Source organism: Saimiri boliviensis, chromosome 12, assembly GCF_048565385.1.
Source record: "Saimiri boliviensis isolate mSaiBol1 chromosome 12, mSaiBol1.pri, whole genome shotgun sequence".
In the NCBI taxonomy this organism is placed as follows: Eukaryota; Metazoa; Chordata; class Mammalia; order Primates; family Cebidae; genus Saimiri; species Saimiri boliviensis.
The window spans coordinates 95,496,061-95,513,929 of NC_133460.1; the positions used below are offsets into that span (position 1 = coordinate 95,496,061).

General features: G+C 35.3%; 1 protein-coding gene across 4 annotated transcripts in view; it reads left to right on the plus strand.

Annotated features, from left to right (window-relative positions):
• Nucleotides 1-17,869, plus strand: part of SHOC2 (SHOC2 leucine rich repeat scaffold protein) — an 86,589-nt gene that overhangs the window by 25,128 nt on the left and 43,592 nt on the right. The window contains exon 1 of one of the 4 annotated variants that reach the window (XM_074382870.1): nt 8,265-10,319. The exons of the other annotated variants lie outside the window; for them this stretch is intronic. The gene's annotated coding sequence lies outside the window, so the exon portion shown is untranslated. Of the gene's footprint in view, nt 1-8,264; nt 10,320-17,869 lie in introns of those variants that run through there. 4 annotated transcript variants of the gene reach the window in all.

Consider the following 17,869-nt stretch of genomic DNA (forward strand, 5'->3'; position numbering starts at 1 on the left):
TAGTCAGAAAACAACAAAATGACAATGGTAAGTCTTTATCCACAATTACTTTAAATGTAAATGGATTAAGCTCTCTAATCAAAAGACAGAGTTGCTTAAAAAATTTTTTTTTTTAAAAAAGATCCTACAGTATGATGCCTACAAGAGATTTATTTTAGCATTAAGGACACACATACACTGAAAATGAAAAAATGGAAAAAGATTTTTTATTCTTTTTTTGCTCCATAATGCTATGTTAAACAAAGATATTTCATACAAATGGTAACCAGAAGAGAATAGGGGTGACTATAGATTTTTCAGTCAAAAACTGTCACAAGAGATGAAGAAAGTCATTATATAATAAAGAAGTCAGTTCTTCAAGAAGATATAATAATTGTACATATGTATACATCCAGCATCAGAGCACCAAAATACTTTTTATAATGAGAAATGGAGATTCTAAAATTTTAACAGATATGATAGGAAGAGTAGCTGGTAATACAATAATAAAGACTTTTGTAGCCCTCCTTTAGCAATAGATAGATTAGCCAGGCAGAAAATAAGTAACAGTCTTGAACAACATTATAGGCCAAATGGACCTAACAGACATATACAGAGCATTCCATTGAACAGTAGCAGAATATACACTCTTTTTAAGTGCACATAAAACTTAAGATACATTACATCATAAAACAAATCTTAAGAAATTTAAGAAAATTGAAATTGTAAGTATTTTTGTAAGCATGAGTATGAAACTAGAAATCAGTAACAACAGGAAAATTCACAAATATGTGGAAATTAACACATTCTTGAACAACCAGTAGATCAAAGAAAAAACAAAAGGGACATTGAAGAGGTTATCTTGAGACAAAAGACAGTGGAAACACAACATAGCAAAACTTATGTGAAGCAGCAAAAGCCGTTCTAAGAGGGAATTTTTTGGTGATAAATGTTTACATTAAAAAAAGATATCAAATGAATAACCTAACTATGTATCTCAAAGGACTAGAGCAAGCTTGTCCAACCCGTGGGCCACATGTGGCCCAGGATGGCTTTGAATATGACCCAGTACAAACTCATAAACTTTCTTAAAACATTATGAGATTTTTTTGCGTTATTTTTTTTTTTTTCTTCTTTTCTTTTCCTAGCTCATTAGCTAGTGTCAGTGTATTTTATGTGTGGCTTAAGACAATTCTTCTTCCATTGTGGCCCAAAGAAGCCAAAAGATTGGAAACCCTGTACTAGAATCTAAACTAGACATAAAGTTAGGAGAAGAAAATGAATAATAAAGATCAGAGCAGAAATAAAGAGAGACTGGAACAACTATAGAAGAGTGAGTGAAACTCAAAGTTGATTTTTGTGATCACGAAACTAAGAGTTGGTTTTGTGTTTCTTTCTAAAGAACTGACAAATCTTTAGCTAAACTATGCAAAAAAGGACTCAATTAAAACTACAAATGAAAGAAGCCATTGCAGCTGATACTACAAAAATACAAATGATAATAAGAGACTACAATGAATATACACAGCCTAGAAAAAATGGAAAATTTTTTTCTAGAAGTGTAGTCTACCAATAATGAAGAAATAGAAAATCCAGTTACACCTAATGACTGGTAAGAAGTCTGAATCAGCAATCAGGAACTTCCCAAAAAAGAAAAGCTTTGGACCTGAAGGCTGCACTGATGAATCCAGCAAACCCTTAAAGAAGACATAGCACAAGTTGTAAAACTCTTCCAAAACCTTAGGGGATGGAATACTTCCAAACTCATTTTACAAGTCTGGTGTTACTGTGATGCCAAAGCCAGATAAGGACACTAAAAGAAAAAATATCTATAGATCAATATCTCCGATGAACATAGATGCAGAAATCCTCAACAAAATACAGCTAAACTGAACTCAACAACACATTAAAAGGTTCACACACAGTGAGCAAGTGGAATATATCCCATAGATGCAAGGATGGTTCAGCATAGGCAAGAACCAATAAATGATACACCACACTTACAGAATGAAGGACAGAAATTATGTGATCTCTCAATTGATACAGAAAAAACATTTGACAAAGTTTGTCATATTGTGATAAAAATTCAATGAATTTGGTATAGAAGGTATGTATCTCAACACTGTAAAGGTTACACAAGCCTTAATGTAGCTGGAAGCTTGTCCTTTTAGGATCAGGAACAAGACAGGGGTTTCTACTCTCATGATTTCTAGTTAATAAAGTACTATACATCTGAATCAAAGGAGTTAGACCCAAACAAGAGATAAAAGATGTGGAAATCAATAAGGAAAAAGTTGCCTTTCTGTAGATGGCGTGAACTTATATATAGAAACCTTAAGGACTCCACCAAAAGTGTTAGAACTAACGAATTCAGTAAAGTTGCAAAATAACAAAATTAACACACAAAATCCTTGTGTTTCTATAAACTAACAATGGATAAGAAGTTAAAAAAAACCCTGTACGGTAGCATAAAAGTAAAAAGGAGTGAATTTAACAAAGTAGATGAATGATCTACACAGAAATCTATATAACATTGATGAAATAAATTGAGGAAGACACATAATGGAAAGATATCCTGTGTTCTTGAATTCGAAGAATTAATATTATTAAAATGTCCATACTACCCAAAGTAATCCATATATTCAGTACAATAGCTATCAAAATTCTAATGACATTTTACACAGAAATAGAAAAAGCAATCCTAAAATTGGTTCGTAACTACAAAAGACTCCAAGAAGTCATAGCAAGAACAGTTCTGAAAGCATCATACTCAAGTAGTATGATGCTTCCAGAACTGTTCTAAATATATTACAAAGCTAGTAATCCAAACTGTGTAGTGCTGGCATAAAAACAGACATAAAGACCGATAGAACAGAACAGAAAGCTTATGCCATGTGTACAATCAGTTGATCTTTAACAAAGATATCAAGAGCCCAAAATGGGGAAGGGATAGTTTTTTCCGTAAATAGTATTGGAAAAACTGAATATCCCTATGCAGAAGCATGAGCATAAAAATTTTATTTCTGTACTGTATACAAAAACTCACATGAAAATCATTTCACACCGTATACAAAAGTCAACTCAAAATAGATTAAAGAGCTAAAACTAAAATTACTAGAAGAAAACAAAGGGAAAAGTTTCTTGACATTGGTCTAGGCAGTGATTTTTTTGGATAGGACCCCAAAAGCGTAAGGAATAAAAGCAAAACTAAAGTGATACTGCTTCAACTGACTAAGCTTCTGCACAGCAAAGGAAACAATAGAGTGAACAGATAATCAACAGAAAAGGAGAAAATATTTGCAAACCGTACATTTGATAAAGGTTTAATATCCAAAATATATTTAAGAACTCAGTGATACAAAACAACCCAGTTTTTAAAGATGTACAAAGGACTTGCATGGATGTTCTTCAAAAGACAACATACGGTGTACATTAGATATGTGAAAAAAATGCTGAGCATCATTGATCATCAGGGAAATGCAAATGGAAACCACAATGCAGTATCACCTCATACCTGTTAGATGTCACCTCACACCTATTTGAAAGACAGTAAGACTAAGTGTTGGCGAGGATATGGACAAAATGGAACTCTTTTACACTGTTGTAAATTGGTACAGCCACATACTGAAAACCAGCATGGAGTTTCATCAAAAAATTAAAAAGAGAATTACCATATGATCCATCAGTCTCATTTCTTTGACTTCTTGGTACATATCTAGAGGAAATGAAATTGTTATGTTGTGAGATATCTACATTCCCATATTCATTGCAGCCTTGTTTACAATAACCAAGATATGAAATCAACCTATGTGTTAATTGATGGAGAAATATATAGAGAATATGGGACATGAAGCCTTTAAAAAATCCTGATATTGGTGACGACATGGATGAACCTGGAGGCTGATGTGCTAAGTAAAGTAAGCCAGGCACAGAAAGACAAATAAATACGTAGCAATGTCACTTACATGTGAAATTTTAAAATGTCAAACTCACAGAAGCAGAGAGTAGAATAGTGGTTTCTGGGGGTTGGAGAAAATGGGGGAGATGTTGGTCAAAGGGTACAAAGTTTCAGTTTTTTAGGATGAATAAGTTCTGGAGATCTGATGTACAGCATGATTGTAGTTATTGCTGTGTCTTATAGTGGAAATTTGCTAACAAAGTATATCAGTGTTCTCACAACACACACAAATAATTTTGCGTTTTAGTGGACATATTAATTAGGCTATGGTATTCACTTTATATTGTATATGTATATCAAAACATCACATTGTACACCTTAATATATCCACTTTTTATTTGTCAATTATAATTCAGTAAAGCTAACATCTTACCTAACTTTGGGAAAATACAAATAATTGTTCATGAGTTTTGTAAATGATTTTAGTAAGTAACATTTCTTGTATATTTATGAATGAGAGAATTTATAGTTACTCAAATAATTTGTTGTATTATACGTGGACATAACATCATTTGGAGGAGATAGGATGAGGTAACAGAGCACTGTGAAGTTAGAAAAATTTGGCTAATTCCTGCCTCTGCCGCTAACTGATCCTATAATTGGGCATAGATCAGTTCATCTGTAGAATAGGTTATTGTACTAGATGCCAGATGTCTTTTTATTTTTTAAATTCTATGCATGACTTTGCTTTTAATTTTATTGTGGGAAATTTTTCTCTTCTGATAGTAAGTAGTGAAAAAAATAGTTCACATAGGAAACTGAATTTACAGAAATACCTAAGATTTTATGCAAGTAGAATTGAAATTTGAACTCAAACATAAAATACCAAGACCAGTAGAATGGAAAGGAACAGGTCATTTTATATTTTGTAGCAAGTCATTCAGAAAGGTTTTAGTCCTCTAATTGCTGACGTCAGACTGTTTTAATTCTAATTTCGCTTTATAGCAGTGAGATTTTAGGTAAAAGTTTTAACCCAAGTCTGTTACCTAATAGAGATTTAAAACTTTTAAAAAAGTTCTCTTCCTCTCTTCCCCCATATTTTACATATTTGTTGTTCAAACATTTTTAGGAATTATTTTGCAAAAACAGGATTTATGATACATAGGTATTCATAATGTCTTTTTTCTTTTTCTTGTTCTTTTTTTTTTTAGATGGAGTCTTGCTCTGTCACCCAGGCTGGAGTGCAGTGGCATGATCTGATCTGGGCCCACTGCAACCGCCTCCTCCTGGGTTCAAGCGATCCTCCCACCTCAGCCTCCTGAGTAGCTAGGATTATAGGCATGCACCACCATGCCCAGCTAATTTTTCTATTTTTTTTTTTTTTTTTTTTTGAGACAGAGTTTCGCTCTTGTTACCCAGGCTGGAGTGCAATGTCGCGATCTCGGCTCACTGCAACCTCCGCCTCCTGGGTTCAAGCAATTCTCCTGCCTCAGCCTCCTGAGTAGCTGGGATTACAGGCACGCGCCACCATGCCCAGCTAATGTTTTGTATTTTTAGTAGAGACGGGGTTTCACCATGTTGACCAGGATGGTCTCGATCTCTTGACCTCGTGATCCACCCGCCTCGGCCTCCCAAAGTGCTGGGATTACAGGCTTGAGCCACCGCACCCGGCCTAATTTTTCTATTTTTAGTAGAGATTGTATTTTATCATGTTGGCAAGGCTGGTCTCAAACTCCTGACCTCAAATGATCCACCCGCCTCAGCCTCCCAAATTAGTGGGATTACAGGCCTGGCTTAATAATGTCTTTTAAACTGATTAAAACTTACAGGCCCCGGGATGTTTTTATTCTTGATTTAGTAGATTCTTAAGGACAATGGAACTACTAGCTTCTCTTTAAGAATATTCAGAAGCTAGTTTCTCAATATTCCCTTTCATAGTAGTTTGTTAACCTTAATTTTTTTTTTTTGCCTTTTTATGTTTTGGTTTTTTAGCTTTTAATAAAGCAATATTTTAAGTGATGTTTTTCTAGTTACATTTTTAAAAATATAGGCTTCACGTTCAGGTAAATTTTAGGTTCATAGCAAAATTGAGTTGAAAGTACAGAGTTCCCATATATTCCCTTTTCCTCCCTGCAAGCGAAGTCTTCCCTGCCACCACCATCTTGCATCAGACTAAGCACATTCATTATTATTGATGAACTTGTATTCACATATTATCACCGAAAGTGCATGGTTTACATGAGGGTTTACTGTTGTAGGTTCAGCGGATTTTGACAAATGTGTAATGACATATATCTACCACTATAGTATCATAGGGAATTGCTTTACTGCTCTAAAAATTCCTGTGTTCTGCTTACGTATCCCTCCCTCCCCCAACCCCTAGCAATCACTATTTTTTTTTTTAAGTTTATTTTAAGTTTTGGGATACATGTACAGAAAGTTTAAGTTTTGAGATACCTGTGCAGAATGTGCAGGTTTGTTACATAGGTATACATGTGCCATGGTGGTTTGCTGCACCGATCAGTCTGTCACCTAGGTTTTGAGCCCCACAGGTATTTGGCTTAAAGCCCTCCCTCCCCTTGCCTTCTACCCCACAGCAATCCCTGGTGTGTGTTGTTCTCTTCCCTGTGTCCGTGTGTTCTCATCGTTCATTCTCACTTAGTAGTGAGAACATGCAGTATTTGGTTTTCTGTGCCTGTGTTAGTTTGCTGAAGATGATGGCTTCCAGCTTCATCCATGTCCCTGCAAAGGACATGAGCTCGTTCTTTTTTATAGCCTTATAGTATTTTGTGATGTATATGTAGCATGTTTTCTTCATCCAGTCTATCATTGATGGGCATTTGGGTTGGTTCCCTGTCTTTGCTATTGTTAAATAGTGCTGCAGTAAACATATGTGGGCATGTGTCTTTATAATAGAATGATTTATAATCCTTTGGGTATAACCAGTAATGGGATTGCTGGGTCAAATGCTACTTCTGGTTCTAGATCCTTGACGAATTGCCACACTGTCTTCCACAATGGGTGAATTAATTTACATTCCCACCAACAGTGTAAATGTGTTCCTATTTCTCCAGCATCTGTTGTTTCCTGACTTTTTAATAATTGCTGTTCTGATTGATGTGTGATAGTATCTCATTGTGGTTTTGATTTGCATTTCTCTAATGATGAGAATCACTGAACTTTTTATTTTCTCCATGGTTTTATCTTTGCCAGAAGGTCTCAGTTAGAATCATATAGTATGTAGCCTTTTCAGATTGGCTTCTTTCACTTAGAAATGTGCATTTAAAATTCTTTTGTGTCTTTTTGTGGCTTGATAGCTCATTTCATTTTAGCCCTGAATAATGCAGTATTGTATGATATACCAGTTTATTCATTCACTCATTGAAAGCCATCCTGGTTGCCTCCAAGTCTGGGCAGTTATAAAGCTGCCATAAACAACTGTGTACAGGTTTTTCTGTGGACATAGTTTTCAACTCATTTGGGTAATACCAAGGAGCACAATTGATGGATTGTATAACTGATATCTAGGTATAGTAAATCTTTGCGATACACACACACACACACACACACGTATATATTTTGATAGATTTGATGTATATATATGTATTTAAACCCATCATCTTATGCCACATATTTGATGGATTGAGAGGAATATAAAAGTAAATATATTTTAAAAATGGATATCTGGTGATATCTCTTCCATAACATAAAAAGGAGATAAAAATTTTAAATATATATAAATATTACGTTTTCTAGTTTTTCGTTTTCTTTTTTTCTTTTTTTTTTTTTTTGAGATGGAGTCTCGCTCTGCCTCCCAGGCTGGAGTGCAGTGGTGTGGTCTCAACTCACTGCAATCTCCACCTCCCGGATTCAAAAGATTCTCCTGCCTCAGCCTCCCGAGCAGCTGGGACTACAGGCATGTGCCACCACACCCAGCTAATTTTCGTATTTTTAGTAGAGACAGGGTTTCACCGTATTGGCCAGGCTAGTCTGGAACTCCTGACCTTGTGATCCACCCTTGGCCTCCCAAAGTGCTGGGATTACAGGCATGAGTCACTGTGCTTGGCCAGTTATTACTTTTTAATATATTTACCCTAAAGCGAATTCATCTATCTTGGTTCATTTTATTTTCTAATTTGGCTTATCTATAAGCACTGATTTAGTTTTCCTTGACCAAACGTTTGTTGAAAAATTATACTTAAATTCTAAATAATTTATCTTCAGAAAAAGCTGGTTTGCCTCCTTTTAAGGAAAAAAAATCAATTATTTTATGTATAATTTGTTTATGTTCATTTTTTATTCCAATTTAGTGTTCATAATATATACTATTAAGTTAAAACATTTACTTATTAAATATTACAAATTTAATTTCTTTTTTGCTAAAAGAAATTGTCCTAGAATGTAAATTGAAATATTTGAATTAATTACATGTTTTATTTTCTGATACTACACTTTTTAACATGAGAGAGGCAGCATGGTTAGGGTGGCAGGAGTATATTGACTGTGGAATCAGAAGACTTGGTTATCTAGAATCATCTCATTTACTGACTAATTATGTAAGAAAATGTTTATGTTGGCATCAAAATAAAGGGGTAATATCGGCTTCTTTGCAGCAGATTCTCAAATCGCTTTGAAGTTAAAAGTGACTTTGAAATTAAAGTTTAAATATTATTTTAACATAGGTTCTAAGCACCTACTGTAAAACAGTCACTGAATCAGATGGTAACAGTATATCTGTGAACAAGACAGATAGCTTATGGAAGGAAGTCTTACAGTGCTTATATTCTTGCAGGGAAATGGGAATCATTATAAGCAAATAAACATATAAGAGTAAGGTAATTTCATATTCTCATAAATGTTATGAAGAAAATAAAAGAGGATCGATGGTCAGAGAAGGCTTTATTTAAGGGGTGAAGCTTGAGGTTCATCCTAATACTAATGAAGAGTCAGCCATACAAAGATTGAAGAAGAACATTCTAAGCAGAGGAAACAGGGACAAGGGCTTGAGGTGGGAAAGAAATGGACGTTTTCAAGGAACAGGAAGAGCAGTGTGACTGGGGAATAGTAAGCCAATGAGAGATTAATAAGAGAAAAAACCTTTTCCTAAAATGTATTCATCTTGAGATTTAACAGAGCAACTCTAGATGTCTTTTCTTCCACTTAATATTTGAAAACTTAGCCATTTCTGGTCCTCTGTAACATTTTGTGCTGCATACAGTGGAAAGCCATTAGAGAATTTGAGCCGGAGAGTAATGTGAACTATTTGCATAAAAATTGCTTTGTTCACTTTTTGGAGAATGGATTTAAAGTATGTGGGAATCAGCAGGCCAAGGTAGGAGACAAAGTAGTTCAGGAGAGAGATGATGAGAGCTTGGAGTACAGTGAAGGCAATGAATGTGGAGGGTAGAAGATTTGTGATTCATTTTGTCATAAACTCTAGCATGTTTGCCAAAACATTTGGATACAGGGAATGAGGAAGTAAGTTTCTTGCTTAACCATACATCACTGAAATGAAGCAGTTTGGGATAAAGATCTGATTTCTGAGGGAAATCAAGTCTGATGCAAATGAGGTAGGAGGTTTTTAGAGAGCGGATGGGGGGAATCTATTGATTATCTCAGTTCAGTTTAAAAGACATTTATTGAAGTCTCTGTATGCAGAGTTTTGTAAGGACCCATTAACTGCTGACTTAATAAATTCATACTTCTGATACCATGTGTGGAACATCTGTTAACCAGTAGTGTGAAAGGCAACTTCAGGGGGAAAATAGAATTCTTTTAACCAAGAAATACATAATGTGACTTTATGTCATTGCTCTCTCTTCTATGATTTTTGTTTCAACCAAAATATTATAATTTCTTTTTTACTAAAGCACGTTGTCCTAGAGTAGAAATTGAATTATATGACTTAATTACATGTTTTATTTTCATTCAATACTGAACAGAGTTCCTGTTTTCATTGAACAGTTAGGGGGAATGAAGGGTGTAAAGACATACAAGGAACAAGCAAATAATTGTAGATAATTTAAAGGTCATTGTCATCAAAATTGGAAAATATGACAGAGTTGTAAATGTTGGAAACCTTATTAAATATATGCTTTTTAAGTTACATGGGTCACACAACCCAAATATATGGCAACATATGGGTAACACAGGCACTGACATGTAGGTAGTTAAACTATAGGCTTTGCAGAGTTGTCGCTAATAGCTTCATCTGCTATCTGCACGTGCCTAATTGCCTGAAATGAATCCTGTGGATCCAACAGTTTTTTTATATTTTATGTCTTTTTTTTTTCTTTCTGAGATGGAGTTTCACTCTTGTCGCCCAGACTGGAGTGCAATGGTGCTCACTGCACTCTGCCTGGAGTCTCAGCTCACTGCAACCTTTGCCTTCCAGATTCAACTGATTCTTCTGCCTCAGCCTCCCTGGTAGTTAGGATTACAGGTGCGGCTAATTTTTTTTTTTGTATTATTAGTAGAGACTGCATTTCACCATGTTAGCCAGGATGGTCTAGAACTCCTGACTACATTTCATATCTTTTTTTTTTTTTTTAAATTTATTTTACTTTAGGTGTATACTGTATCTGGCATTTCTCCCTGTTATCCCTCCCCACCCCCTGCTGTCTCTCCCCAGCTCCCCCAACTGCCCCCAGTCTGTGATGCTCCTCTCCCTGAGTCCACGTGTTCTCGTTGTTCAACACGCACCTGTGAGTGAGAACATATGGTGTTTGGCTTCCTGTTCTTGTGTCAGTTTGCTGAGAATGATGGTTTCCAGATTCATCCAAGTCCCTACAAAGGACATGAACTCAATCGTTTTTTATGGCTGCATAGTATTCCATGGTGTATATGTACCACATTTTCTTTGTCCAGTCTATCATTGATGGGCATTTTGGGTTGGTTCTAGGTCTTTGCTATTGTACACAAGGCTGCAATGAACATACGTGTATTACATTTCATATCTTAAGACCACTCTGCTGCTTTGGATATAACTGCTTGTAATTCTGCCTCTTTGCCTTATGGCCTGTGATACTTTTTTAAAAAAAAAATCTTTGTTTTTCACAGCAGTGCTCCTTGTACTAAAATATGTTGAAATTGTGGAATCAGAAGTTTAAGACAGCCAGTTTGGAAACGTTTCTTACATGTTACAAAATGATCTTATGTAAAATGAATGTTTTAAATCTTATGTTTCTCTTGATCTGCTTGGGTTTAGATTTTCTGCTCTCGTTACCTTATATAATCATTATATATTTCATGTTTATGAGAAATAAAATGATTGGGCCCTAGGAAAAAATTCTTTTATTGATAACAAAGTACTCCTTTTGATGTATATATACTGCTAGTGAAATATCTCATAAGTAGCTGCTTCTTGTGAGAAAGTGAAGTATATTTGTAGCCTGTTTGTATAATTGAAAGGAAAGGTTTTAGTTGACCTGTAGAATTATACATCAGGGCACCTTTTCTGGTGAACAGGGAGCTTTGTTCAGAGATCAGGAAAACAAACTCTTTACTGGGCATTTTCCCTAAGGCAACATTAACTTAATAGATATTTTCTTTCTGTAATTTGCTGATCTTTGTATTTAAGTTTGGAAATAGTAATATTCATAAATGGGTACCTTTGGTTATAGTATTGTTTCATGCTTTCATGGCATTTAAATGATTCATCAAGATAAAATATGTTATTGTTGTCAGTAAAATTGGTTAGAATAGTGCCCTGAATATCAATAGCTCTGGATTTTGAGTCTCGCCAACTCCGGTGACTCCAATATGTGCTTGAGTAAATCAGCTAATTTCTTTACTTCTCAAATTCTTAAGTGTGATTGAAAGCTTATTGTTTTGTTTTACCATAAATTACTGTCTTTTTGGAATTTTAATGCTTGCCTGTTATAACGACCCTTTGACTTAATTGAGCATAGTTTTTATCTGGGGTATAATGTCGTATGTATGTGCATGTGGATAAATGTAAATTCTCCTGCAGGAAGAACATCAGATTCTTAATCAGTAGGATACCTTTCCCCTACCCCCCCGTCCACACCAATTTCCAAGTCACTCTTCTAGTTCCTTGATCTCTCCCTTTTCCTCCAATTATCTAGGAAACTAATAGCTTATTAGGTTTACTTTTTTCTCCTTACCAGCCCAGACTGTACTGTCTGGTCCCTTGTTTTTCTGCCACACTTGCCCTGTGAATCCCTTCAACTTTAAATTAATTTAGGAATACAATTTAGATTGCCAATTGCAGTTTTGGAGATTGATGCCACTACAAATTAATGATAAAAAAATTTATCAGACTCATCAATTTTATTTATCTCTGGTCTGTGTCCTCATCCATCCCTTTTTACTTCTTTAATCAACTCCTGAACAAACCCTGCCTTTCTTGCTCTCAACAGATTAATTTGCTTCTGTTTCACCAAACAAATACGATTCTGTATGTAACTGCAGATGATGATCTAAACTAACTCTCTCTTATTTCTCCTCCATTCAAACAAACTTATCTGTAGCTGAATCCATTCTCATTTTTTAATTGAAAGGAAAAAAGATCCTTCTTCCCTAAAGCTAAGTTTTCTGCTTCCTATGTTACGTATTTTTGACTACTCCTTCCTTCTGAAATTTAAATAGAATATCTGGCTGCTTTTTTGACAGTACTTTTTCCTACTTTATGTGTATCTTTATTTCTCTATGAGGCCTTTGTCAACCATCCATTTCTTTCTTTCTTTCTTTCTTTTTGAGACAGACTGGAGTGCAGTGGTGCTATCTCAGCTCATTGCAACCTCCGCCTCCCAGGTGCAAGCGATTTCCCTGCCTCAGCCTCTCGGGTAGCTGGGACTACAAGTACCCGCCGCTACGCTCTGCTAATTTTTGTATGTTTAGTAGAGAGGGGTTTCACCATGTTAGCCAGGATGATCTCAATCTCCTGACCCTGTGATCTGCCCACCTAAGCGTCCCAAAGTGTTAGGATTACAGGTACAAGCCACCACAATTGGCCTATCCATCCATTTGACTTCCTCAGAGTACCAGTATCATCTTATCTTCTGTATGCATTTTGTGAATATTCTCATTTCAAACCTTTGCTGTTGACACCAAAGCTATATCTTTATTTCTAGCCCCTACCGCCCTCCTTTATTCTAAAATCACATTTTCAAGTGTGGACTAGACTAGAATCTCAGTATAAGTTTGTTCAAAATTTTACTAATTTTCTTTTTTCTGTGTTCCCTGTCTTGAAAAATCATGCTGCATCCACCTGATTTAAGCCAGCAACTCGGACATCACCCTGAATCCCTTCCTTCTTACTCCCATTCATCCCCAACTGCTTTCTGTCTCTAGAATTATTCCTGTCTTCTAGTACCTGTATAGTTTAAAGCAGTTGTTCTCAAGTGCATCAGACCTAATCTCCCATTTATGTAATATTCTCTGTAACACTTCCTTACTATTCTAAAATGATGATAACCTACATTATTGTTAAAAATCAGTGTAATATCTTAAAGGAGATATGTAAGAAAAATATTGTACATTTTATATATTATGTAAATGCTTAGGCATGATGATGTTAGAAAACATTGAAGAATTTATTATGCATTTTATGTTTCAGTATTTAAGTGCTCAGACATGATACCAGAAAGCAATGAAGAGCAAAAGTTTGTACATAATGTCATCATGCTTGTAATCGTTAGAAATGCAAACAGTTACAGATGTGTTGTATTTGTGACTGGGATACCAAGATCACTACGGGTGTCAGTGATCGTCACAAATAACAAATGACTCTTAGAGAATAGTGCAAAAATATTGCAGTTTCAAATGGAATTAGATTCTAGGTGCTCAGAATTATAAACAGGTATTTCACCTAGTTATATATTTGGTAGATATTTGAAAGTTGTACAGTATGCAAGGATAGTTCTCATCTCCAGACCTGACCCATTAAATGCCAGTAGTATTTCCTGAAACTCTGAGACAACCTAAAGTGAAACTACAAAATTCCAAAATACTGTAGCTAAAAATAGTTAGATTGTACCTTTCTCATGTTTGGCGTGGAATGTTGCAGTGGTTTCCAAATTTGGCTCTATAGAGAATCACCTGGAAAACTCTTTAAACATACAGCTTACTGTTCTCTACTGCAGACACTTATTTTGTTAGCATTCTTGGATTAAGGGGCTAGGATTTCTAAGCTCCCCAGATGATTCTTGCTGAAAATGTCTGGCACTGATTAAACACAAAATTATTATTGCTTTTTAAATTTTCTGCCTTCCTTCTGAAGTCCTGACCATTTACAATCATTCTAAACAGTGTCAGGTACATTTTGTTGAAATATGACTGTAATCATAGCCTCTTCTCCTTCAGGAATCCTTTATTAGCTATTTGTATTTACTCTTGGCAGCCCCTGAGAGTACCCTGCTGGAACAGAGTTTAGAGAGTAAAGAATCATGATGTCTGCATGCTAAAGTCCAAATTACTAAATTTGAATATTCAGCCTTTCCAAATTTCACAGCCTACACTTTTTACTTCTTGTGTCCAATTTGCATAAAAATATAGTTCCTGAAAGGAATGATTTAAAACCTGGCACTAACTTATGACAGAGCTTGGCAAACTGTGGCCTGATGGCCAAATCCAATTTGAGATCTGTTTTGGTAAAGTTTTATTTAAACACAGCCACTCTTACTCCTTTACATATTGTCTGCTTTTATGTTAAAATGACAGAATTGAGTACCTGCAGCAGAAAGCAGTCTGTCTTGCAAAGCCTGAAGCATTTAATATCTGGCCCTTTACAGGAAAAGTTTGCTGACCCTTGACTTAAAAGCTATTAGAAGCCTAAATTAATTGTAATCAATACCCTCATATAATCATGATTTGGATGCTTATCTCTGAAATCCAACATGGGGTGGGGAAAGAATATGCCTGGGCTTTCGAGTCCTGAAGAGGCTGACCTGGTTTTGAATTTTTCCTTAGTCATTTAGTAGGTATCCATCTTTGATGCCTCAGTTTTCTCATCTGTAAATTATCTAGACTAGAGGAACTCTTCTACTTAGGAATTTGAAATTCAGAGTTTCCATAATTTGGAATATATTTGTATACCAGAGAAAAATGATATCAACTCAGACCTCCACCAAGTTTGTAGTTCTTTGTTTTGTTGTTGTTTTTGAGGAATCTCTCTCTGTTGCCCAGGCTGAAGTGCAGTGGCACGATCTCAGCCCACTGCAGCCACCGCCTCCTGGGTTCAAGCAATTCTGCAGATTACAGGCGCCCGCCACCACGCCCAGCTAATTTTTATATTTTTAGTAGAGATGGAGTGTCACCATGTTGGTCAGGCTGGTCTCGAGCTCTTGACTTGAAGTGATCTGCCAGCCACAGACTCCCAAAGTGCTAGAATTACAGGTGTCAGCCACCACACCTGGCCAAATTTGTAGTTTGTTTGGGGTCACTATTGGTAAAATGTATTCTATTCAAGGAAGCTAACATATCAGGTGCTTCATATGTGGTAGTTACTTCATAGGTGGAGGTGACTTTTGAGTCCTCTGGGGCAGAAAAGATCCCAGGATGAAAACCTCATTGCCAGCCTCAGCCTAATGGTTGATGCAGTTTTATGCTTTTATCTCCTGATTTCAAGCATTTTGAGACTGGTACTGTGTATTCTATTACCTAAGTGGGTATAAGATTCAAATCGTGTGCAAATATAGCCTAGCCTTTCCCCAAAACAGTAGAGTTAAAGTGATTAAAAAACAACTATCGAATAAATTACTTCTTTCCAAGAAACAGGAGGGTTACTTTCAATATGTTTTCTATCTAAAATGTTTGACGGTGTCACCTGATTCAGTTCTGAGCTAGATCCAGAATTTAATTTTTGACTGTCAGATAATTTGTTAGTTTTCTTGGCCACAATATATTTTTACTGGATGTGAAAAATTTTTAGTTAATAGTCAAGTCTGGCTGGTTAGTTAATTCCCTGTAAGTAAAGCATACTGATTTTGTCGAGGTCAAAAATTTTATTCTCTGACTAGTTATATTTCTTATGAGCTATTACTGAAATATGTATCAGCAGATCTCATTAAGTACAAGAGCTACAGGATGAGTGTGTGGGTCACTAGTTCAAATTCATCACCACTACAGTAAACCCATCAATAGTTCAAGTATCAGTCTGAATTTCAGATACAGTGGATGGTATTGTAGATTATGAGAAGTCCTTTTAGATTCAGTGGGAACTTTATTAATAACTTGTCTTTTCATTAACATAGTTTCTTTCTTGACCCACCTATTACCTTCACCCTTCATTATTTTTGAATTATATTTGAAAAATATGGTATTAAATATACTGGTATTTAGATCTTACGTTAGGTCATATCATGTATTTCCCAAACTTGATAAGCTTTGGCTGAGGCATTTATTTTTATAAAGTACCTAGACTCCCTCTCCCTAAAATTTTGATTCAGTGATTTGTGACAGAGCCTGGGAATTTGTATTTTTAAACAAATATCTCAGATCATGAATTTTTGTTTTTTGTTCTTATCATTGGAGAAGTTTACTTTTTTTTTCTTTCTGAATTTTCTTAACCTTTTTAATAGGATAGTCCTGTTCTATCCTCTGTACTTAATATATGTTACTTTGTACCTTATATGTCTCATTTTATCCTTTTAAAGGAGGCGTCCTTCTAAATTTAGGATATACATATCTTGCTAAATAGAGGTTTGATTTCCAGAAACTTGATATTAATGACATTTCTTAAAGACAAATTGATAAGCAATGCCTGTAACCCTTTAGCTATAACTTCCCATTATTCACAGTTGTATGGTTTTAGTAAATGTGCTTTCAGATTGGCTTATCAGCATTACTTTCTGAATCAGTGTCTGTAGAGTTTTTCTTAGTCTCTCTCTCTCCATTGTAGCGCAAAGTAATTCTTTCTTTTTTTTTTTTTGAAAGGTGGGTGAGTAGTAGGGAGATAGAGCTCTCCTGGTGTGCTAGCAAGTAATGACATATTTGTTTAATTGTACAATCTTATATACCAATATAGTTTATACTGTGCAGTTTCAAATTTACAGATTATTCATCCTCTACCCTAGTTCCTGTTATTCCTGCCCATTTGACCTTTTGCTTTAGCAAAGTGACACATTTTTAGTGTCCTGTGCAAACTAAGCTCCATTCTCTATTCTAGGCAAAACTTTTTCATGGCACCCATCTGTAATGCTTTGCCACCTCTCCTTTATTTGCTTGAAGGCAACCCACTAATCTAGGACTAGTTAGCCTAAGTCCTTCTGGTACGCTTTTCTCAACCATTCTCACTGATCAATTTTCTCAAAAGTGTTATACCGTATGCCACTCTGAGGGTTTAATAATATGCTGTCTTATCAATTACTTGTTATATGTGAGTATTCTGGCTGTCTAACTAAACTGCAAGGTTGTATATAGAGTGGGGTTCATAGCCTATAAAAAGAAATTCTTAGCAGAATCCTTAGCACTTAACATCACATCCTTTTGGTAGTCCGACGAAATTCTAATAATTGTTTTAACCTCTTAAGCTAGTCAGGTAAGATGTTACTTTATCTTTAATCCTTTGTACCAAATAATTATCAGTTAGTTATATAGAGTTAACAATAGAGTCACAAAATAAGAATTACTAATTTTGAATTTCAGAATGTTTAGGGAGGACTGATTCCTTCCATAAAGATTTTACTAATCTTTTTATCTTTTGCCAATCCTTTTGGCCTATCATTTTACCAACAAACTTTTTCTGCTTTTAAGAACCCTGTGCCATTGATCTTTCTCACTTTTTCAGTCCTTAGAATATAGACATCATTGGATATTGCCCTTTGTCACTGGTTTTCAGAGGTGATCCTCAGGTATACCTGCATCAGAATCATCTGGATTGCTTATTAAAGTACAGATTCTTAACATTCCTTTCCCTGAACTGTGCTGTTTTTCATTTGTATTTCATTTTTTTTCTTTTGCCAGACTGTTCTCCCTTCTATCGTCACCACCATTTAAATCCTTTCTGTTATCTAAAGCTATCTGCCCTTT